The sequence below is a fragment of the Lepidochelys kempii genome, chromosome 1 (genome assembly GCF_965140265.1).
Source record: "Lepidochelys kempii isolate rLepKem1 chromosome 1, rLepKem1.hap2, whole genome shotgun sequence".
In the NCBI taxonomy this organism is placed as follows: domain Eukaryota; kingdom Metazoa; phylum Chordata; order Testudines; family Cheloniidae; genus Lepidochelys; species Lepidochelys kempii.
Window position 1 is genome coordinate 77,947,030 of NC_133256.1, and position 25,304 is coordinate 77,972,333.

At 42.0% G+C, this 25,304-nt stretch overlaps 1 protein-coding gene across 11 annotated transcripts in view; it reads right to left on the reverse strand.

The window, feature by feature from the left end:
* KLF12 (KLF transcription factor 12) overlaps window positions 1-25,304 on the reverse strand; it is a 370,074-nt gene that overhangs the window by 289,246 nt on the left and 55,524 nt on the right. The window contains exon 2 of one of the 11 annotated variants that reach the window (XM_073346774.1): window positions 6,986-7,081. The exons of 8 other annotated variants lie outside the window; for them this stretch is intronic. The gene's annotated coding sequence lies outside the window, so the exon portion shown is untranslated. Of the gene's footprint in view, window positions 1-6,985; window positions 7,133-15,949; window positions 15,977-25,304 lie in introns of those variants that run through there. 2 more of the 11 variants (XM_073346719.1, XM_073346738.1) reach the window with 2 other exon arrangements.

Genomic DNA, 25,304 nt, shown 5'->3' on the forward strand with positions numbered 1-25,304 from the left:
GTAGCAGCTGTGTTCGTCTGTATTCGCAAAAAGAAAAGGCGTACTTGTGGCACCTTAGAGACTAACAAATTTATTTGAGCATCCGATGAAGTGAGCTGTAGCTCACGAAAGCTTATGCTCAAATAAACTGGTTAGTCTCTAAGGTGCCACAAGCACTCCTTTTCTTTTTGAGAAGTCAGAACATGGTTTACTTTTTTTTTTTTTTTTTAGGTCAGCCAATGTATCATGTGTCACAGCAGGTCAAGACAAAGAGTAAATCTGTAACACGGAACAGGGTATGTGTTATCAAAGAATATTTGTGAACACAAACAATGTTCTCACCATTATAATAAAAACCAAAGCAGTAGGACACAACAGAAAACAGAGAGCTCCTTAAGGTAACTACAAGACGCAAGGTGTTATTACAAGGCACAGGTGGTGTTAAATACCTTTAATCTCTCAGGGTTTGATTACTGAAGGAAAATTATACCCACAGAGTTACAATAACACAATTACACTAACACACAAAAAGACCTACTAGTTACTTTAAATAGAAGAAATTGATCATTTAAATGTTAGAATTTTTTAGTTAGCTGGATATGATGGGAATTCTTAGGATCACAGAAAATCACAGGAATTAAAATCTACCTTAACTGGCAGCTGCTAATCTGAATAAATCTATCCTCTAAAATACTTCCGAGTTTTTAAATTATTGTACCACAGTAATTTAAAGTTTGAAAACAAAATATTCCTAAACACATTTTCAGAAGTTTGCGCCCATGTAGCTACTATATCAGAAGTCCTGGACCTACAAGGAAAAAGCACTTCTAAAAACAGCTATCAAATCTTTGTCCCAAATACTAATATGTTTTTTTGAAAGACCAGAGGGGACTAGGGGACTGCAGAGACAGGGAGGAAGTAAGGTGACATAGGAAAATGGAGATGAGAAATGTATACACAGGTACTGTAATTCACACTGTCCCAACCATACGTTCTTTGCTGCCCAGGAATGGAAATGCCTGGGTATTAATTCCAGTGATGCCTATAGCTTGAAAAGTCAAAGTCCACCCTGAGCTGCTTTTGGCTTATCAGGTTAAGGCATGTTGGTTTCCATAACCAATGGTGCACAAGGGAGTGATGTGGCTAGCACCATGTCCAACTGCCTTTGACTCCTCTAACCTAATGGATCAGATACCTATTGGCACGGGGTGGACTAGAAGCAGCCTTTCTGTGTGAGATCAAGCAAAACTCAAATCCACGATTTCTAGGATAGCAGCCAAACCACTCAGCCACCGCACCAAGAAGTTCATAGTTTACCTAATTTCTCATGCAAGAAATCACTGAACTATATAGCAGGGCAAGAAATCACTGAACTCACACCAGATCTGGCCCACGGGATCGCCAGCCCTGCGCTGCTCCGGGAAGTGGCCAGCACCACGTCCCTGTGGCCCCTGGGGGGTGGGGGGGGCAGAGGGCTCCACACGCTGCTCTTGCCTGTTGGTACCTCCCCCGAAGCTCCCATTGGCCATGGTTCCCTGCTCCCAGCGAATGGGAGCTTCGGGGGCAGTACCAACAGGCAAGAGCAGCGTGCGGAGCACTCTGGCCCCGCCTTAAGGGCCGCAGGGACTTGGTGCCAGCTATTTCCCAGAAAGGAGTGGCGCTGGGGCCAGGGCAGGCAGGAAGCCTTCCCTGGCCCCAGTGCACGCCGCTGCCACCCCAGAGCTGCTCCAGGTAAGTGGCTCCGGGCCGGAGCCTGCACCCTGAACCCCTCCTGCAACCCACACTGCAACTCCCTGCCCTGAGCCCCCTGCCACACCCAACACCCTACCCCCTTCCTTGAGCCCACTGTTGCACCCCTCCTGCACCGCAACCCCCTCCTGCACTGTGCACCCCCTCCTGAACCCAACCCCCTTCCCTGAGCCCCCTCGTACACTCTACACCCCTCCTCTGCCCCAACCCCTTGCCCTGAGCCCCTTCCTGCACACCGCACTCCCTCCCACAACCCACACTCCCTCCTGAACCTCAACCCCTGCCCCAGCCCTACATTCATGGCCCTGCATGCAATTTCCCCACCCAGATGTGGCCCTCGGGCCAAAAAGTTTGCCCACTCCTGCTCTATAGCATACTTTGTGTAATCCTAGGTTGTATCACTTTAAAGAAATCTAAGAGCTAGTGTAGGTTATCCGAAGGAGAAAAATATGTATAAAACTGTTGATCTTGTTTTTTGCCAATATTTGTCTTCTAATTTAATGTACCAGATTTTAAAATTATTTAGACATATGTCAGGGAAGAGGTGACAGTACCTTGAGACTGACCTGGTCTGTCATAAAAATAAAGGGAAAGGTAACCACCTTCCTGTATACAATGCTATAAAATCCCTCCTGGCCAGAGGCAAAACCCTTTCACCTGTAAAGGGTTAAGAAGCTAAGATAACCTCGCTGGCACCTGACCCAAAATGACCAATGAGGGGACAAGATACTTTCAAATCTGGAGGGGGTGGAACAAAGGGTTTGTCTGTCTGTCTGTGATGCTTTTGCTGGGAACACATCAGGAATGCAGCCTTACAACTCCTGTTAAATTAGTAAGTAATCTAGCTAGAAGTGTGTTAGATTTCCTTTTATTTAATGGCTGCTAAATAAGCTGTGCTGGAAGGAATGTATATTCCTGTTTTTGTGTCTTTTTGTAACTTAAGGTTTTGCCTAGAGGGATTCTCTATGTTTTGAATCTGATTACCCTGTAAGGTATTTACCATCCTGTTTTTACAGAGGTGATTCTTTTACCTTTTCTTTACTTAAAATTCTTCTTTTAAGAACCTGATTGATTTTTCATTATTCTTAAGATCCAAGGGTTTGGGTAGGTGTTCACTTGTACAAATTGGTGAGGATTTTTATCAAGCCTTCCCCAGGAAAGGGGGTGTAGGGCTTGGGAGGATATTTTGGTGAAAGACGTCTCCAAGTGGGCTCTTTCCCTGTTCTTTGTTTAAAACGTTTGCGGGTGGTAGCATAGGGTTCAAGGACAAGGCAAAGTTTGTACCTTGGGGAAGTTTTTAACCTAAGCTGGTAAGAATAAACTTAGGGGGTCCTTCGTACAGGTCCCCACATCTGTACCCTAGAGTTCAGAATGGGGAAGGAACGTTGACACCCACAAAAGCTTATGCCCAAATAAATTTGTTAGTCTCTAAGGTGCCACAAGGACTCCTCGCTATTTTTGCTTATGCTCTATGCACTGTAGCGGATAACATTTAAAAAAAAAACATTTCAGGGAACAGTTCTTCAAATAATGCAGAATCATAGAATCATAGAATATCAGGGTTGGAAGGGACCCCAGAAGGTCATCTAGTCCAACCCCCTGCTCGAAGCAGGACCAATTCCCAGTTAAATCATCCCAGCCAGGGCTTTGTCAAGCCTGACCTTAAAAACCTCTAAGGAAGGAGATTCTACCACCTCCCTAGGTAACGCATTCCAGTGTTTCACCACCCTCTTAGTGAAAAAGTTTTTCCTAATATCCAATCTAAACCTCCCCCACTGCAACTTGAGACCATTACTCCTCGATCTGTCATCTGCTACCATTGAGAACAGTCTAGAGCCATCCTCTTTGGAACCCCCTTTCAGGTAGTTGAAAGCAGCTATCAAATCCCCCCTCATTCTTCTCTTCTGCAGGCTAAACAATCCCAGCTCCCTCAGCCTCTCCTCATAAGTCATGTGTTCCAGTCCCCTAATCATTTTTGTTGCCCTTCGCTGGACTCTCTCCAATTTATCCACATCCTTCTTGAAGTGTGGGGCCCAAAACTGGACACAGTACTCCAGATGAGGCCTCACCAATGTCGAATAGAGGGGAACGATCACGTCCCTCGATCTGCTCGCTATGCCCCTACTTATACATCCCAAAATGCCATTGGCCTTCTTGGCAACAAGGGCACACTGCTGACTCATATCCAGCTTCTCGTCCACTGTCACCCCTAGGTCCTTTTCCGCAGAACTGCTGCCTAGCCATTCGGTCCCTAGTCTGTAGCTGTGCATTGGGTTCTTCCGTCCTAAGTGCAGGACCCTGCACTTATCCTTATTGAACCTCATCAGATTTCTTTTGGCCCAATCCTCCAATTTGTCTAGGTCCTTCTGTATCCTATCCCTCCCCTCCAGCGTATCTACCACTCCTCCCAGTTTAGTATCATCCGCAAATTTGCTGAGAGTGCAATCCACACCATCCTCCAGATCATTTATGAAGATATTGAACAAAACCGGCCCCAGGACCGACCCTTGGGGTACTCCACTTGATACCGGCTGCCAACTAGACATGGAGCCATTGATCACTACCCGTTGAGCCCGACAATCTAGCCAGCTTTCTACCCACCTTATAGTGCATTCATCCAGCCCATACTTCCTTAACTTGCTGGCAAGAATACTGTGGGAGACCGTGTCAAAAGCTTTGCTGAAGTCAAGAAACAATACATCCACTGCTTTCCCTTCATCCACAGAACCAGTAATCTCATCATAAAAGGTGATTAGATTAGTCAGGCAGGACCTTCCCTTGGTGAATCCATGCTGGCTGTTCCTGATCACTTTCCTCTCATGCAAGTGCTTCAGGATTGATTCTTTGAGGACCTGCTCCATGATTTTTCCAGGGACTGAGGTGAGGCTGACTGGCCTGTAGTTCCCAGGATCCTCCTTCTTCCCTTTTTTAAAGATTGGCACTACATTAGCCTTTTTCCAGTCATCCGGGACTTCCCTGGTTCGCCACGAGTTTTCAAAGATAATGGCCAATGGCTCTGCAATCACAGCCGCCAATTCCTTCAGCACTCTCAGATGCAACTCATCCGGCCCCATGGACTTGTGCACGTCCAGCTTTTCTAAATAGTCCCTAACCACCTCTATCTCTACAGAGGGCTGGCCATCTCTTCCCCATTTTGTGATGCCCAGCGCAGCAGTCTGGGAGCTGACCTTGTTAGTGAAAACAGAGCCAAAAAAAGCATTGAAGTGTGGTCCTTTTAGGCCCCTATCTGATGGATGCTTTTGCGAGCATTCTAGCAAAGTGTAGATTTTGGTTTTTGGTCTCTTTATCTACAACATTTTATCTGTAGAATTCAGACTAGCCCATGATATTAATATAATGTAGTCATGCAAAATAGTCATGTCATCTTTTCCCCCATCTAAACAGATATAGAAAATCTGCCGGATAAATATATTGTTAAAATAAAGAAACCACAAAAATTACCGCTGACTGGCTTGAAGGATGTCTCTTCCACTGCCCCCCCACCGCACCCCCGGTTCTCTTGTTTCTTTATACATTTTTCCTCTCCTTCCATTTCTGACTCATTCTGTTTCCAATGTCTTTCATATTTGTCTGCTGTTTTCTGTTTGTTGTTCTTTCACTTTTTGTGTCTTTCCTTTTCTTTCCTCCCATTGTTGTCTCTTTCCTGTGTGCCCTGGGGGAAGTATGGTCATGTGATTTTAAATAATGAGAGTCAGAAGATCTGTTCCTGAGTCTAACAGACTTTCTGTGTGACATTGAGCAGCTCACTTAACCTCCCTGTGCTGCTGTTTCTACAAACCAGATACACTACTGCCTTATCTCGCAAATATGTTGTGAAAGTTATTTCATTAATTAGAATGATTTAAAATACTCGTTTGTAAGGTACTATAGAAAAGTGCATCATTATTATTCTCTCCTCTCCACCTCTCTAAGCTCTCTCATGTTATGTTTCTCTTTCCCTTTGCTCCCCTTTTCTGTTCTCTCTGAACATTTCCTCTCCATAGACTCGCCATTTCTTCATCACTTCACTCTTGCTGTCTCTCCCTTCCCTGCTATTCCTTCCTTTTTGTCATCATCTCTTTCCCATTATGATGACTGCCCTTGTTGTTCTTCCTTGTCCTTTCAAGGCAACTGTTGATGCCAAGGTTGGCTGGGCCCTTCTTTCTCTTCCCCAGGAGGCTTTGGGAGAGGCCACATTCTCCTCCTGTGCAGCCCAGTACCAGAGCCTACAGCTGAGCTGTTTGACCTATTGAACTGCCTCTTCTTGAGGAGGAAAAAAAAATTTCAATGCACTGGTGATTTTCAAAATCCACAGATTAATTGGAGATCCCTTCCAAACATTAGAGTTGACCCATATCCTTTGGTTCATGGCTCAAAATGCTGATGTTCAGAAGTAGTGGGGACTGAGTAGCCAGTGGCTCTAAGAAAAACTCATTGTGACAAAGTTTAAACCCTAGCACTTGGCCTATAGTTTAGAGGCTACCTTCATAACAAAGGCTAGAAACCTTTTAAAATGAAAGCGGGTATTAGCACTATCAATTAAAGGGTTCTGAAAAACCCAAGACTAATAGGATTGCAAAAGGTATACATCCCAGTAATCAGCTGATCATGGAAAGACTTATTTGCAGAGGATAACATTGTGCTCTTCATTGGGATTAAAATTACTGCCCATGCTTCCCATGAACAGCAGTTACTTTGAAACCAGCACAAGAGGCCAACCTTCTTAAATAACTTTCCTGTCTTTAAAGAGCCCCCAAATATTCCTGAATGTATGCATGAATATCTGCTATACCATTGTTAACTCCTCCAAAAAGAAGCTCTCTTTCAGTCCCTTTAGTAGTCAGTAAAGGAAGTTTCACAGTAATTTTTGGTTTTTTTACTACACTGTTACCTCTATAGGTAAATATATACCCCTACTACTATAGTCACTGGGTTGCTGTCTGTAAAGCAGCATGAAGATAAAAAGATACAAAGAAGCTAACCACCTTTCCTATTATGGAGCTAGAATATAGAGACTGTATTTAACCATTAATCTGTTCACAGCATATCCCACAGTTACTGTGTATCTTGGATATTTCCAGAGCCTGCATTGGCACAGTAGCTAAACATTAAATGGAGCACCCAGGTTGTGCACATCTATAATGTAAAGAGTAAGTGTTGAAAAATAAAAAATACACATCATGCTCTCCCCATCCTCATTTCACTTAGCAGAGTCCTCCTCATGCATCATTTCCTGTTTTAGCAGAGGTATAATTACCATTAAGGCTTGATCCTGCTCTAATTGAAGTTTAATGGCAAAATTCACTTGGGCTTCAGTGATAGCTTGATGAGGCCCTAAGGGGACCCCAAAGACCTGGAAAAAAAACAAAGTCCCTTTAAGTGTGCAGAAGTCCATCCTGGTTATATCTGCTCACTAATTTTCTGTTTCTTGTATTCTTGTAGCCATGCTGATCCCAGGATATTAGAGAGGCAAGGTGGGTGAGGTAATATCTTTTATTGTACCAACTTCTGTTGGTGAGAGAGACAAGTTTTCAAGTTTACAGAGAGCTCTTATTGCAGTCTGGGTCTCTGACAACCCAATGTGTTCACACACCAACCAAAATATAAGTCTTGCATCGTATAATATTTAAAAATATCTTACAAAGCTTCATTGAAAGATTGAAAGACCTTCAATCCACATAATACTTAGCACTTAATACACCTTCCCAGAGCTTTACATCTCTGTGAGGCAGAAGTATTAAAGATGGAAAACTGAGGCAGGGAGGGGTGACAGATTAACCACATCCCACAGAGGGGGCAAAACCAAGATCATAATTTGGGACTTCCTGGTTTGGGCCTATATGACACCTCAAAAATAAGGGTATAACTTCCTAACTCCCTTGTTCTGGTTAAGTTTTACAGAGGGTTCCGAATGATGAGAGTGGTTGGGTCCCATGACATCGTGCTTGTGACCTCCTAGTTGTTGATAAAGCATGTCTTGAACTACCTAGCGAAAAGATGGTAAATTAGGGATGCCATTTCCATACTCCCTGAATGCAGGGTTTGGGTGGTGTACAATAGTTCCTTCATGTTATGTAAACTTACTTTTCTGCATGTTCTGTCCAGATTGAGAATGTAGAAAAGATTAAAACTATTCACTGCCACAATCATAACCTTTTGTTGGTCAAAGTATTGCAGGAATGATCTTAATAATATAGGGGCCAGCCTCACAAGATGCTATGTCCCCTCTTGCCAGGTTCTAAACACCTTAGACTCCCACTGACATCAGTATGAGACCAGGGTTCTCGGCACCTTGCCGAATCAGGGCAGATGCTTATATACAGGAAAAACAAACATTAACAATACTCTACCTTGAAGGATTAGCTAAAATGTATACTAAAAACATGAGGGTTTCAATTTAAAACCACAGAGACTTTCCTCTCTCCAGTCATGTTTATACAATGTAATCCTAATTAAATGTGCTACAAAGCTGTATTTTGCTATTATTTTCAGTGAAAACTAATATACCTTTGGTTATACTTGTATGTATTACCATTATAATAATTTATTGTAATAATCCCCTGATGGTGGCGACTTCAAAATCCACTGGGGTGAAACTTGATTTGTACTCAGTACAATTCTGTTCTTTTCATTTTAAGAAAAATGGCTTAAATAGTGCATCATTTATTACTAACCTTCTTAAAAGTTTACCACCATTTTGTTTATTTTTTAATATTCTAGAATGGATAAAATGTTTAAACAATGAAATCTCACATACAGTTACATTCTGCTTTGTTTTTTTGAGACTAGAATTTGCATATTCCTTTCTGAATATATGGGTTAACAACTTAAAAAGAAAATCTGGTGATTCCACTGTGCATTGAAATGAATGAAATAGCAGCAGTGACTGCAAGGAGGGTGGGTCTTTGAGGTGAACCCACATTCCATTTTTATTATCCACCTATTACTTTGTGGATCTGATGGGCCCTACCTTGGCTCTTTCTTAAAATGTTTAGGTTCGGACAGGTGTTTGGTGCTGTACAGGACGCAGAGGAAACCATGGTCCTGATGTTGCAATTCCTGGGCGGCTACGTCTCTGTGGAGCCTGACTGAAATCAATAGGGACTCTGCATAGGTGCAGTGAACTGCAGGAGTTGGGTGTAGGTAAAATCCTCTTGAGTTTTCTCAGTTATATCCTAAGGGCAGATTGGCTATACAACCAAAAATGATCTCCATGTTTTATGGCAGAAGGGCAGTCATGATTTTCTAGGGTAGGACTTTATGTAAGAAATTAATTACACTTTTATGAAGAAAAATAACAATCTTTAACCTAGAAAATGTTAAAACTGTACCTTATTTTAGTGCTGGGACACAGTTCTAATATTTTAAAATACTATATATAAAATAAGATACCCACGACCACACAGGAGGAGCAGGGAATTGAATCTGTTTTCCTGAACCTCAATCTCACTAACCCCAAGTTCCCTAACCACAGACCCATCCTTCTTCACAATCTAATTTTAACTATATAAGGTCTAATATACTATAGATATTAAAATTATTATTCTACATGTAATTCCTCTGTTAAGCTTTGTAGATGCATGAACAATCATCATTTATATTTCTTAGTGTTTCGTTTATAACTGATTAGAATTTGCTTCTGTTTTATAATAAGATTCATATTCTTAGTTCGTACAAAAAATCCTGTAACTCATAACTTTCTTGCCCAAGAACACTTCTTTCAGTTGTCTAAAATTGATGTTGACAATCTCAATGTTAACATTTTTTTGTGTGTGTGTGCGCGTGTGTATGAGTGTGTGTGTGTGTGAGAGAGAGAGAGACAGACACTCTACTGGAAATTTTTTTACAATTCTGTATGTTCACCCATTTTTTCTGAATACCCCACATGAATGCTTGAGCTGTACATGATCCCAAAATGTAGCCAAACAGCACACAGTTCTGGGGGAACTGGCATGACACTGGCTCTTCTTTACTTCGAGCTGAAAACATGGTGAGTACTTTTGTAGTGTTACTTTCCCATGTAAGCAATTGCTGTTGTTGTTGCACCATTATGATATGATCATGAATGGGAAAGACAGGGATTCACGACACAATCTCTGTATTAAAATATGGTCCACAGTATGAAAAAGTTTGGGAATCCTAGACATAGGTCCTGAACTACAAGAATGGACTACTACATTCTAATCTTTAACGATGCGGATTCTTTTGGCTGTTTTTTCTAGAGCAGTGTGGAAAAACCTCAAAAAACTTTCACATATTTTGGCAAAAAATAAAAAATCTGGGTTTTTTGTCGCAATTACAAATTTCAATGAAAAAAGTCATCTAAATTTCTAGCTGACTCTTTAGCAAGTCTACATATGAAAGTGCGTTTTTCCCCCCTAGGGTCCTGGAAATTAGGGGCCACTGGGAGTTCTCCTCTCCTGATTTTTCTCCCCAAGGCCAATTCTCACCAATTTACCTCCCTTTTTGAACTATCTGAAGCCCTCTGAGATTATCTGTGATTTTCATCAGTGATACTGTCCTCTGACAAGTCACAGGGTGGTTTTACATGAGAAAAGTGTTTTCCTCCCATTCCCACAAAACCCCCACCCACCAGAGACCTAATACTGGAAGAAGAAGGAACGCAGGGGAGCAGCTCTGTGCGGAAAGACAGTCCATGACAGCTCCATTTTATGAACCTCCTGGGGTTCACAGAAGTGGGATTGCCTGTCTGGTAAATCATGGGCAGTTCCTAGGATGGAGCCAGGCAGAGACATTCTAGCAATTCCAGTCCTGCCTTCTCTAACACCCTGGAGCTTTTCCTGAGCAGCCTACTTGAATCCCTCTGCTCCTGATAACCTCAGTGATGCCACCTGCAAAACACCAATTCAATTCATGTCCTAGTGCCCCTCCATAAACCTTGCTTTCCCTCTGTGTTCCATCCAGAGGAATCCTGCTGCTCCGAGCCTCAGGAGGCAAGCCTGCTGTAGAAGCTAGTGCTTTCTCTTCTGACCTATTGCCGTATCATTTGCTAGTTATTTTATATGCTGAAACCTTTTCCTCTCTAATGTTATCTCTTTTCCCCCCTTCTGGTTGCTTTTGTTCAAATCCTTTCCCTTTCAGTCTCCATCTTTCTTTTTATCTTATATTTTCTTTCTTTATACATTTATTTTAAAAAGGCTCCTCTCCTAGTGCTGCTGCCTTGCATGTCTCCCCATTGTGTAGATTGGCACTTCAGTTAGTGCCAAAGCTTCCTGTCTGTGACTGATAGGAGGCCTGATTCTCATACATGCTGAATCACACAGGAAAGAACTTGCAAAACAGTAGCTTCAGGGTCTGAGACTTCTACAAACCTTAAGTTGACCACCAGACAAGTACCTTGTAAAGCTGGTGTAATGAAGAAGGAAGGACCATGTCAAGGTTCCTTCCCCATTCTGAACTCTAGGGTACAGATGTGGGGACCTGCATGAAGGACCCCCTAAGCCTATTCTTACCAGCTTAGGTTAAAAACTTCCCCAAGGTACAAACTTTGCCTTGTCCTTGAACCCTATGCTGCCACCACCAAGCGTGTTAAACAAAGAACAGGGAAAGAGCCCACTTGGAGATATCTTCTCCCAAAATATCCCTCCAAGCCCTACACCCCCTTTCCTGGGGAAGGCTTGTAAAAATCCTCACCAATTTGTACAGGTGAACAGAGACCCAAACCCTGGGATCTTAAGAACAATGAAAAAGCAATCAGGTTCTTAAAAGAAGAATTTTAATTAAAGAAAAGGTAAAAGAATCACCTCTGTAAAATCAGGATGGTAACTACCTTACAGGGTAATCAGATTCAAAACATAGAGAATCCCTCTGGGCAAAACCTTAAGTTACAAAAAGACACAAAAACAGGAATATACATTCCATCCAGCACAGCTTATTTTACCAGCCATTAAACAAAAGGAAATCTAACACATTTCTAGCTAGATTACTTACTAACTAACAGAAGTTCTGAGACTGCATTCCTGATCTGTTCCCGGCAAAAGCATCACCCGGACAGATGAACCCTTTGTTTCTCCCAACTCCCGATCTGAAAGTATCTTGTCTCCTCATTGGTCATTTTGGTCAGGTGCCAGCGAAGTTATCTTAGCTTCTTAACCCTTTACAGGTGAAAGGCTTTTGCCTCTGGCCAGGAGGGATTTTATAGCACTGTGGACGGAAAGGTGGTTACCCTTCCCTTTATATTTATGACAGTGGGTTAGAACCCACTTCATCAGATGCATGGAGTGAAAATACAGGAGCAGGTATAAATACATGAAAGGATGGGGGTTGCTTTACCAAGTGTGAGGTCAGTCTAACGAGATAAATCAATAAACAGAAGAATACAAAGGGAGGAAAAATAACTTCTGACGTGGTAAGAGAGTGGCCCATTACAGACAGTTGACAAGAAGGTGTGAGTAACAGTAGGAAGAAATTAGTATTGGGGAAATTAAGTTTAGGTTTTGTAATGACCCAGTCTGTTGAAGTTTTTGTTGTTGAAGAACTGCCACTTTTAGGTCTGTTATTGAGTGGCACCCACAACTATTTCAGATTTGGGGACAATTTGTACCTTCAAGTCAGCAGGACTGCTATGGGTACCCACATGGCCCCACAGTATGCCAACATTTTTATGGCTGACTTAGAACAACGCTTCCTCAGCTCTCGTCCCCTACAGCCCCCAACTAAAACCTCTCCAGCGCATCATCAAGGATCTACAGCCTATCCTAAAGGACGATCCCCACATGTACATTGGCCAAACCGGACAGTCTCTATGCAAAAGAATAAATGGACACAAATCTGACATCAGAAATCATAACATTCAAAAACCAGTAGAAGAACACTTCAATCTCTCTGGTCACTCAATAACAGACCTAAAAGTGGCAATTCTTCAATAACAAAAACTTCAAAAACAGACTCTAACGTGAAGCTGCAGAACTGGAATTAATTTGCAAACTGGATACCATCAGATTAGGCCTGAACAGAGACAGGGAACGGTTGGATCATTACAAAACCTAAACTTAATTTCCCCAATACTAATTTCTCCCTACTGTTACTCACACCTGTTACTGTTCTAACCCACGAAAGTTTATGCCCAAATAAATTTGTTAGTCTCTAAGGTGCCACAAGGACTCCTCGTTATTTTTGCTCATACAGACTAACACGACTACCACTCTAGAGCCTAAGCTGCCAGGCTCCACTTCAGCTACCTCCAGCAAAGGAGGCGTGTTTTATCCTAAGATTATCTCACTTTCCCAATCCCTACAAGAGTATTTTAAATAATCATTTAAGGGGGGTGGAGGGGATTGGAGCAAAGTTTGCTCTGAAAGCCTAAGATCCATATGAATGACCCTCCATCTCAGTGTATACATTCACCAAGGTATGAGGACATCTGAATTTTCCAGGCAGTTACACAAACCTAACACTACCTCAGTGACAGTAACAGTAGTTAACAGCAGCTGAGTAGACTATAGGAGCTGCCAGCTCCATCTCGCAGTGGAGCCACAGCAATACCCAGGTACTGGGAATTTTTCTGAAACTGTGATGAGAAGAACAGGGTACTTTTCTGCTACCCTATAATCTTTCCATACCCTTCAGTTGTCAAACAGCATTTAGATACATGCTAGAAAAACTGAACAAAGCAACAAACATCATTTGGTTCACCTACAACATGAGATGCATTCAGCAAGTAGATATCTGCTACACTACCAATTTTCTCCTTATAATCTTCAAGCAGTGAATTTCTCTGATTCTTGCAGCACTTTTGGCTATTTTTTCCAAACAAACAGACACATACATGCATATAATAAAACAATTCCCCACAATGCCAGTCTCCATGGAGCCATGAAGAATTTTATTTTTCTATTTGTCTTTTATGCTTTCTTGCAATTTCTCCAAAAAAATTCGAACAAATAACTCAGCCTTTTCTGAAACCATATAAAAGGATTCCTTTTGCTAGAAACCTCTCCTCTTATAATGTGCCAGTTTAATTTCACAAGCTGCAGTGAACAAGGAAGTCACATAGCCTTAGAAACAATACAGAGAAGAATAAAAAGAAGAAATGGAATTCCTGTTTTAAAATCTCTCTCTAAGCACTGGCACACTGGGCACAGAATCCATTAAAGTTCTATATAAACTACCAAGTGGGCCATATTCTGCTCTCCCTTATACCTGCACGGCCCCACTAAGCGGCTGCATGTGTAAGAGCACATTATCCCACTATAACCTCTTTCCCATTTATGCATGTTTATTGATTTAATTTTTACAATTTATAATTGCATGTTAATTATTGGTAAATTTTCAGTAGTGCTTAAATGACAGACACCTCTGTCCCAGGGAAAGTCAAAAGGATTTAGGTGCCTCTGTCACTTAAGGACTTTTGAAAATGTTACCGTGTCTTACTTTTGTTGTCATCCTCTCTTTGTTGTACTACTTGCCGTACAGCCGCCTTGGGATTCCTCAACAGGGCTTCTATTAATGTTCCTCTATTTGTGCAACATGCTACTTTCATCAGGGAATTAAATAGACACAATCGAGGCAAATTCTCATGTACATTAAGGACCTTTACACCACTAATGACAGCGTAATGTAGCCTTACAGTACGTGCAACTGTAACTTACTTCTAGGGCAAGGCTCCTTTACCTTACCAAAGCAGGGGGGCCTTACTGTAATAGAGAATATGACACAGCTTATTTAAAAATTACACTCCTGTCGATTTTTTTAACCTATTACTATTATTGTTGGAAGCAACACCCAATAACTGAAAGGACATGGATGAGACAGTCTCTGATTTTGCAGTTTTCTTTTGAAAAGGATAGCACGTTGCTGTAGGTCAGGTTTCAGAGTAGCAGCCATGTTAGTCTGTATTCGCAAAAAGAAAAGGAGGACTTGTGGCACCTTAGAGACTAACCAATTTATTTGAGCATAAGCTTCCGTGAGCTACAGCTGACTTGTAGCTCACGAAAGCTTATGCTCAAATAAACTGGTTAGTCTCTAAGGTGCCACTAGTTCTCCTTTTCTTTTTGCTGTAGGTCAGTTTCCCTGTTTGCCCCTGCAATCAGCAAGGCCAAAATCCTGCAAACACTCATCTGCATAAGGGCCCCTGCACTCATGTGCAGTCCCAAATGAGGCAGAGGCGCTTCACATAGGGCATGTGGTTCTACTTGTTATAGGACCAGGCTGAGTCTCCCAATGCGTTAGACCGGGGGTGGGCAAACTACGGCCCGCAAGCCACATCCAGCCCACCAATCGATTTAATCTGGCCCTTGATCTTCTGCTGGGGAGCGGGGTTGAGAGCCAGTCCACACACGCATGCCGCAACTCCACACGGTTCCCGGAAGCAGCGGTATGTCCCCACTCTGGCTCCTACGTTTGTGGGCAGCCAGGGTGCACCATGCGCTACCCCTGCCCCAAGCACCGCCCTTGCAGCTCCCATTGGCCGGGAACTGTTGCCAATGGGAGTTGAAGGGCGGTGCCTGTGGATGGGACAGCATGCAGAGCAGACTGGCAGCGCCTCTGCATAAGAGCCGGAGAGAAGACATGCCACTGCTTCCAGGAGCTGCTTGAGGTAAACACTGCCCAGAGCCTGTACCCGAGCCCCTCCCAAGCCCCAACCCCCTGCCCTGATCCCCCTCCTGCCCTCCGAACCCCTCAGTCCCAGCCAGGAGCATCCTCCTACTCCCCAAACTCCTCATCCCCAGCCCCACCCCAGAGCCTGCACCCCTAGCCAGAGCCCTCACCCCCACCCCACACCACAACCCCCTACCCCAGCTTGGAGCTGCCTGGAGCCCCCTTCCGCACCTTGAACTCCTCATTTCTGCCCCACCCCAGAGCCCCCACCCCCAGCCAGAGCCCTCAGCCCCTTCTGCAACCCAACCTCAATTTCAATACCCAAATGTGGCCCTTGGGCCCAAATGTTTGCCCACCCTTGCATCAGACAGAAATAGACAAGAAAAGTAGCACAGTGCAACTGGAGTTATCTCCATTACAGGAATGGTATCATAGTTTTGGCAATACTACTCTTGTGACCAGATTTGACAAAGTACTGAATTTTGAAGTGAAAATATGGCACTGTGCCCAACAGGGTGCTGTATTCAAGGAAAGAGTGGCTGAATGCCCTGTGATTATATCACCCACGCAGGTACCCTTTTGGGAGCACATATCACACTGCAGAGCAGAGTGCCGTAATTTCATTTTAAACATGGGTAATGCTATATAAGGGCATTCTTACCATCAGGTGGCCAGATGGAACCACAGTCTGTTGAAAAGAAACAAACACAGATCAATAACTACAGTTTGATTCGTATGTTTTAAATATTGTCAAAACATGTTCTAGGAGAAGGCTGGCGCACTTCATGGTCAAAACTTAATAAATACAAATACTTCTATATGAAGAACTAAACATCAGTTTAATTAAACTGACTTAAATAAGAATGATTAGGTGTTCTCAACAAGAGAAGAAAAAAAACCCAGTGAGAAAAGCCTTTATATTTAAAGAGCCAATGGAATATCAGATGTTCTTTGCAGTATGCAGGCTATATTTCTTCAACAGTAGGAACTTGTGAAACACTCAAATGAAAACAGAAAAGCATGAATTCATGAGGGATCCTATTCCAAACTCTTACAGTTTTAAACTGAAAATAACTCTTTCCGTATTGATTCTTTTTTCCTTTTCCATTTGTGAAACACTAATTTTTGTCCTCTCCATTTGTTAAAGAACCCAGGCCCACATCTCTTACTTCTATCTTTGTGTCTGTACTGCCGTCCTTCCAAATAAGCAGTGTAAATGACCATTTCAGAGCCCTGTGTCCTGTGCTGACTTGTCATCGCAAAGGATGGTAAATCTCACCCTTCTCACTCATGACCAAAGATGGAGGAAGCTCCCTAGCATTCCCTAAAGAAACTCAGGGCATTGCTTTTTCTTGAGGCCCTCAGAGCATATAACCAACCCTGTGTACTTATGAATCAGCATCACAAATATCAGTATAGCTCTCAGAAAGACACTTGTTAGTAAACTTAGTTTCCCTCTGATGGATACATGGCTGCCTCTAAAAAAGCAGAGCATGAATTACATCCTTGCCAATCAATACATGAAAGCCATTAATAATTTTGAATGAAAATAACCCTGAAACACACTGGAATAGGAAACAATTCTGGAGAGGTAAAATGAAAAAGCGGAAAATTATGCAATAAAAAGTGATTATCCCTGCTACTGGTTATTTCTTTACTTCTCAGCACCAGATTGATGCATATAACAAAAGAGGTTCTACTCACCTTACTTGTACAGTCTGATTGGCTTTAATAGTACAACACAAGCAGATTTTCTCCCTATATGTTTAGAATCTAGTGGTTTTGGCCACCAGGTTTTAAAGACCAAATACAATGGCTGAAAGATGATGTACAGTAAAATTAAACAGGAAAAAAAATCCCTTTGGGGATTAATCTGAATGAAAAAATAATTGGGGATAAATTTGTGATTCTTATGAAAGACTAATATTTTAGCACTGAATCCCTCCTACTAAATAGGAACTGTTAATTCTCAGACTGAGCCAGATTGTGTGGAAATATTTATGATGCGCACACACATATCCACTCTGAACAAGAATGGCTTATTTTGTTTCTGATCTGAATTGCAGACGTAAAAGGCACTAGTCCACTTTAGCAGCCAGTCTCCTTCCCACAAAATATTCCTGGAAAACTAAAAGGCAGACAATGCACTGAATAGAAACTTCTCTCTTATTGCACGTAGCTCTTATAATATACTGGTGAAAATCTCAAAACTGCATGTAGCAATTAGCTCACACAAAGTAAGGAAACTAGTTATAAACTATAATTAATTAAAGTAATTGAGCATGCTGTAGACCTATATATTTTTGAAATGTAGAGTACACTGGTCCAAGTATACTGAAATACATGTCATCAGTGCCCATTTGAGGTATTTATTTAAATAAAATTATTTTAATCCTTTAGTGATCACGGGCTTCCATACCTCCCTCTTCCTGTTGTCCAATAAGATAGAAGCACAAACCTAAATAACATCGAGATCATGCTATTAAACCTCTATCATTCAAATATCTATGTTTCACCTATCAGGAAAATGTAAGAGAGGAGAGACAGATTATGATGTAAACAGCACAACAGGGATAGGATTGCCAGGTGTCCAATTTTTTACTGGAATGCTCAGTCGAAAAGGGATCCTGGCAGCTTCGGTCAGCATAGCTGACCAGGCCACTAAAAGTCCAATTGGCTGCAGCAGGTGGCTCCACACAGCTCCCAGAAAGGGCCAACATGTCCCTTCAGCTCCTAGGTGCATAGGCAGCCAGGAGGGCTCAGCACACTGGCCTTGCCAATGGCGCAGACGCCACTCCGAGCATCAGCTCCACAGCTCCCGTTGGCTGGGCCCATGGATGGAGCAGCACATGGAGCCCCCTGGCCACCCCTGCACCTAGGAGCCAGAGGGACATGTTGCTGCTTCCCAGGAGCCACCAGAGATAAAAGTGCCGCCTGGAGCCCGCATCCGAAACCTCCTCCCGGACCCCAAGTCCCTGCCCCAGCCCTGAGCCCCTTCCGCACCCCAAACACTACAGCCCACACCACCAGCCAGAGCCCTCACCCCTCCTGCACCCCAATCCCCTACCGCAGCCCGATGAAAATGAGCAAGTGAGCAAGGGTGGGGGAGAGCGAGCAGTGGAGGGAGGGGGGATGGAGTGAGTGGGGGCAGGGCCTTGGAGAAGGGGCAGGGCAAGGGTGTTCAGTATTCTGCAGTCAGAAAGTTGGCAACCCTAAACAGGGATGACACTATAAAACTTCCTGGGAAGAAGAATGTATATATTTGTTTAATATCCATTAAGACAAAACATTTTATTTCAGGAGTGACTTATTCCACAGAAAGATGGTAAAAGCATTTGGAGTTTCATTTAAATTTTCTACAGCACAGTAGTAAAGAAAACTTCATCCACAGCAGAGACTGGGTCTCTGAGAAATTGGGGAGTAGGTGTAACAGAGAACATTCTAGATGGACTCTTACATCATGGCACCTTCTAGTGGGAACTTTTATGTGTAGAAATTTCATCTACCCTGTAATGTGCAGGGGAGGACAATTTGTTAAATTACATTATATTTCTGCAGTTTTTCTGTGTAATATAAATACATACCCAGCAGAAATAGCCAAATTATGAGTACATACTGCAATTATATTATTCATGAAAACCTTCTTACCCTGTGCACAGATGGATGACTCGTCATTGTGCCCAGAGGGCTCTTCAAGCCAAAAGAGGATGCCAGATAAAGGGACAACCACTCAAGCCCACAAACCAAGCGTATTATAAAAAATAAATAGTGAAGCCTTTTGGATTTTTTGAGAAGATATAGGAGAGCTCTAACTTGCATTCAGGACAGTTCTGGGAGACCTACAAATTTAAATATGCAGTATGCTACCTTCAGATTATTCTTGTGGTAGTACTTCAAAACAAGGAGTCATAAACATGAGGTCACAGACTCTGCAACAAGCTTGATTTAACTTCTGTTGGATTCTGCTGCACTGACACGCTTCAGATTCTGTGGCAACTTCAAATAAATTTTTTAAAGGAAGTTAAGTTTTGACTAAATTAAATGTCAAAGAGCCTAGTACAATCACTTCCTTGATATTTATTTGATATTAAATGACTCCATTTCCTCTGCCCTTATATTTTTTTCTGTTTTCAATGCACTATTGAACTTTATACTGAAAATGTGCAAGTGTAATGATGAAGCTGATTAAGAAGGAGCTGGTTTTGAAAAAACAGTTGCTGCTCTTTGCACCTGGGAAGAAGAGATGGTTTGGGAGTACAAGGAGGAAATTGGTAGTATGTTCTGGTCAGACAATCAGCAGCCAAGTTGTTAAACAATTACGAGTTTGTTTCACGGTTAAAATCCAAATAGGATGAATGGGGGCAGGGCATACCTCTCCAAGCTAGTTTTCAAATTGTTGATACAGACCACTCATATCACTTTACATTCTTTATTCAAATTTGGAAGGTTTTCTTTGCAAACATAAGACTATCTTTTTATAAATGAAAACTCAGATCCTGTAGCACAATTCTGTCGCGAAGAGGTGAATTCAACACAAATCCCCATGGCCACAGATTACAGGAGGCTCTAGATATTAACATCACCCACGTGATAAAAAGCCAGGATAAGGGTGCTGTATGTAAGTGGCTGTCAGAAAATCTGCACCCAACAGGGGTAGAAGTTAGTTGCTCCTACAGTATTATGTTTCCTACAGAAATGCTACACCACTTGCCCTCTCGCCAGGAGCAGAGCAGGGCAATTCCTGGGCATGGTTCTCATGACCTCAGCAAAAGCAATCTACACAGCCAACAAGACACTGCAGCCAGAAAGAATATTGGCACACATCAACACTGCCTTTGCAGGGAACAGGTGTGCTGATTTGGCAGATGGTTAGGCCATTTTCAAAGCACTGACCAAAATTTGACCTATTGAAGTCTTGCAAAATTATCATGGAAATTTTACACAAAGTCTCCTCTCTGCTCCTTACCATGGTGATAATGAAAAGGAAATATTATTTTCCCTGTCTTTTCTAAAGAAAAAAAAGAGGGGTTACTCAGCCTGAGTGAGCAGAATTTCTCAAGTACCAAAGGACAACCTGAAAGGAAGTCTTGAATTATTGTGCACAAGATTTATACTCTAATAATAATCTTTGTTTTATGTCTATTGCACTGATGTGTACTGTTTTGCTACAAATTTAACTATTTTATTTAAAAGGACAAAAATCTTCTTTTAATGTATTTCTCTTTATTTTACATTCATTATGGAGTTTCATCTTCCAGTATATACTGAGTTTATATAGATTGTAACAAAGTGAATGTATCCCTTTTTCAAATATTTATTTTCCAATTTCAAATATTTATTTATTTATTTAGTAGGTTTCACTAGAGAGAATTAAATATTGAAAAGGAGTCTGGAGAGACTGGTTCCTTTAACCCTTTTCATGTGTCCAACAGGCATAACAAGACAGAGCCCACAGTATGTTCTGAGCAAAGCTATTTATGCATTTTGTCAAGTGTTAAGAACAGACTTCTGATTTGGTACAGTCTCACCAACTCTTATGGGGGAAAATATATCCATTAATAAGCTTAACATGGAAATAGCAGCACCTAGCTTGCCTCAAATTCTGAATCCCAGAAATAGGAAATATATCAAAAGTCTGATTACTCATGAATAAATTAAAAAAAGTTTTTCACTTCTTTACAGCACCTTCCATTCTTGAAGGTAGTGGTAGGTGTTTTAAAGAAGAACAGTGTTTTTATCATCATCATTAGCAACAAATATTTCCTTCTATCCAAGGATCGATCTTCAAGCATCTTACAAAGTTTAATTTAGCTCACCGCTGCCTCTGAAACAAACATTATCATTCCCAATTACAGATGTGGAAACTGAGGTGCAGAAAAGCTAAGTAACTTTCCCAATATAGTATAAGTCAGTTACAGAGAAAGGAATAGATCACAACTCTCCCAATTCCTAGCCTGGTGTTACAAACACAAATTCATGCTTCTTCCCGTGTTAAAATTTACCTCAAGTTCAAATCAAAACAAGTCTCAGTGTCTGCATGGCATACTGATAGAGAGTAGCAGTGAGCTAAGAACAAAAGATTTCAAGATTCAATTTAGCACTACAGAGCCCAGATCTTTATCTCAATCTTTTTAGCTAGATATATTATAAGAACATTAATTGAGCCACAGAAACAGCCTCTCAACATGGTATATTGGCCCTTCTGTTTGGGCAGAGGTGTGAAATGCTTTTAGATAAACCTATTTATAGCTCAAAAAGGTTTGGATCAAGTTCTTACTTGATCTAAATCACATTGTCCATTGATAGAAAAAGGTAAAAAAAATCAGAAATAATTAAAAAGCAGCCTTGGAGTCTGTCAACAACAGGGTTTATCTCAGTGGAAGCATGCAAGATCCAGAGAGGATTGGAGGTATTAATTCTATTCTCTATAGTTTCTTATACAGTCCACACCACCATAGTATCTGAGTGCCTTCCAGTAGTGCAGTAAATGACATGACTAACATCAGCCACATATGGTTTGTTTTCTCTCTTAACCTCTCCCTAACAGGAGAACTGCATGTGCAATGTAGTGTTTTGGTTTAGTAGGTTTACAGGATTTTTATATGTGCGCTGCTATGTATTTATATGCCCTTAGTAGTGGGAATATGGGTGATCAAAGGAGGATTAGGGCCTCAGGGCAGAAGGAATGGCCTCCATGGTAGTGATGAAATCTGGGTAATTTGGAGGATCATTAAACAGGAGGCAGGAGGGATTGTCTATGGCAGCACATCCAGAAGCTCCTAAAGAAGGGAGGAGCAGGATCCATGTGGTATATACCACCTCTTTTTCACTTGGAGTACACTGGAAGTAGATTTTGTTGCATGAATATTACCAAATGCTGTACAATTATTTATTTAAGTTCACACTCAGATTGTTAACTAAAAAAGACAAGGCATCTAGTGAGCTCCAACATATTTCAAAGTTTCTCCCAAAGCGCTAAACATATGGTGTCCTAAACATAATTCCGTATTTCTACATCCACCCCCTACATTCTCTACTTTCAAAGGTAGTTCCCTCCACATGTACATTATATTCTAAGGTAACATCAAAATAAGTAGCTCAAAATGTAATTTAAAAAAAAATCTCCATTATTGCCATACTAACTCCCCCTGCTTACAGCCACTGAATTTTCAGAAACTCCCACCATTCGGTATGAAATTTTCCAGGCTTGGTCTCTGCCTGAATTGGAGGGTTTTGTTTTGGAAAGTTAGAGAATAAAACTTTTCAGCCATTTTGAAGCATGAGGAGAGTGGAAAGATACACTTTGCCAAATATAAACACAGCTGTGGATAGAAAAGGAGCTTTGCCTGCCTCATTCCATGTGCATCTCATGAAATGAAAGCAACATAGTTTCTAAGGCTTGGACATGTAGGGATCTCTAATACAGACTTCCTGAAATGTAGTGAAGAAGGGCCTTGTCAGGTTCTTGGGATCGGATGTTCCGTTGGCACCAAGACAAATATATCCATATCATGGAATTTATTTATTTTTTTAATAAAGTAAACACACACACACACACCAAAAACTACAAAACTCAAAAAAAAAAAAAAAAAAAAAAAAGAAATCGCATGCCTTGGTGATACTGAGGCAATATACTTAACTCTGTAGCTTGCAAGTTTTCTGGTATTACTACTCCCATGCCCCAAATCTTCTCTACTGACCCTTCAATTTTTCTACAGTAATAAGCATAAAAACTTCCATCTGCTATTTGATATGGCCTGTGGACTGTGCTTTCCTTCCTTTACACGGTATGCAGGAAGATATGCTCTATCAAACTGCCATATGTTTCAGTTGTCATACTAACACCAAAGAGGTAGCCAATGTGCTCTTCCAGGTTACGTTCATTCATAGAAACAATATTTGTCCACCTCTCCCTAAATTCTGGATTTCTGATCCTAAATACCAAAAAAGCCCTCGGGGATTATTAAAGATTATCTACATAACAGTGTGTGGACCTAAATTCCCTCTAATCTGCATGGCCGCTTACACTCAGGGCTGCAGTTGTGTGCGGGGGGGGGCAGAGAGATGCCTCTCCCCCAGCCATGGCACCCCTCCCCCAGCCCGGAACCTGCCACAACCAGAGGACAGGCACCCCTCCCCCAGCCCAGCCCAGCCCCTGACCTGCCGCGGCTGGGGAACAGGCACCCCTTCCCCAGCCCAGCCTTCTCTCTCCCCACGTAGCCCCCGGTGGAGCCCCACAGCACCCCAAACCCTTCATCCCCAGCCCCACCTCAGAGCCCACACTCCTGGCCAGAGACCTCAACCCCCAGCACCCCAATCCTCTTCCCCAACCCTGAGCCCCCTCCCAGACTCTGAACTCCTCAGCCCCACTCTGCCACATGAATTTTGTTATGTGCACCAATATGAAGGTGATGTGTCACACACTGTGACGTTATTGACAAACTGTGACAGTATAGATTATTGTTGCAACCAGGGGTCCTATGGCTGCACCAGTTCTTATACAGAGGAGGCCAAGTGGGATGTCTATGGGAAGGTTGTAGTTTGCTGGTCATGATTATACTGTCTATATGTGTGTATCATTTTTGTATTCGAAGTTATGAATATTAGCTATGTCCTTGTTTGATTCTAAGTAGCCTCAGTGAAGCACTTGGTCAGCTTCTTGAGAAAGGACTATTTTTCGTAAGTGCCCGAATCAAGAAACACTTAACTGACAATGGACTTTGGGAGATGCCAATCCACATCAGAGCTTTCCTGGGGACGTTCAAACTAATGTGTAAACAATGGCGTCAGCCTGCAAAAAGCTGTATCATTCATAGACATGTGACTTGCCCAGGTGACTCTAAACTCCATCTTGTTGAAGGGATTTTACACAGGAGAACAAAGGGGTTTCCACCCACAAGAGAAAGACTATATAAGGCCCTGGAAACCCCTCCATTTTGTCTTCAAAGATGCCTGAAAGAAACTGGAACAAAGGACAGTAACTACAGGGCTGTGAGTGATTGCTGGACCCAGACTAGGAAGGAGTCTAGTCTGTCAAAGAAGAAGCTTACTGGAACGTCTCTGAGGATGAGATTTACCTGGATTTAGTTTCCTACTGTATTAGGCTTAGACTTGCATGTTTTTGTTTTATTTTGCTTGGTAATTTACTTTGTTCTGTTATTACTTGGAACCACTTAAATCCTACTTTTTATATTTAATGAAATCACTTTTTCCTTATTAATTAACCCAGTGCGAGTAATTAATTCCTGGGGGAGCAAACAGCTGTGCATATCTCTCTATTAGTCTTATAGAGGGTGAACAATTTATGAGTTTACCCTATATATAAGCTTTATATAGAGTAAAACGGATTTATTTGGGGTTTGGATCCCATTTGGAACTGGGAAGCTGGGTGCTGGAGACAGGAGCACTTCTCAAGCTGTTCTCAGTTAAGCCTGCAGCTTTTGAGGGACGGAGTTCAGACCTGGGGCTGTGTTTGCAGCAGGCAAGTGTGTCTGGCTCAACCAGGCAGGGTTCTGAAGTTCCAAGGTGCCAGGGAAAATGGGCTCAGAGATTGTCTCAGCACATCAGGTGGCAGTCCCAAGGGGGTTTCTGTGACCCAACCCATCACACACATCACCTCCATATTGGTACACATAACAAAATTCATTCCGCACATGGATGGGAAAAATTAGAGGGAACACTGAGGTGGACAGCTTGTTAAGAATATCCAGGAAAGCAGACAGCTTTACTTCTTCTCTTTGGTTTCTTAAGTGAAATATATATCTCTCAGTTATGTGGTTTGGGGCACCTTGTTCTTTTCAAACCACTTCATTCATGTCTTTATACTCCATCTCACCTGCTCCTTGAATGGAACACAACTATTCAACAACTTCAAACTCCTATATTCCAACCAGAGTTAGGAAAATAAATCTGTTCTTGCAACCATTTCTCGTGTCACTGTGACAAATATTGCAGCAGTCTTTGTACACACATTTAAAAGGCTTCAGTTTTGCATCAGAGTAGACACTGGCCATTTT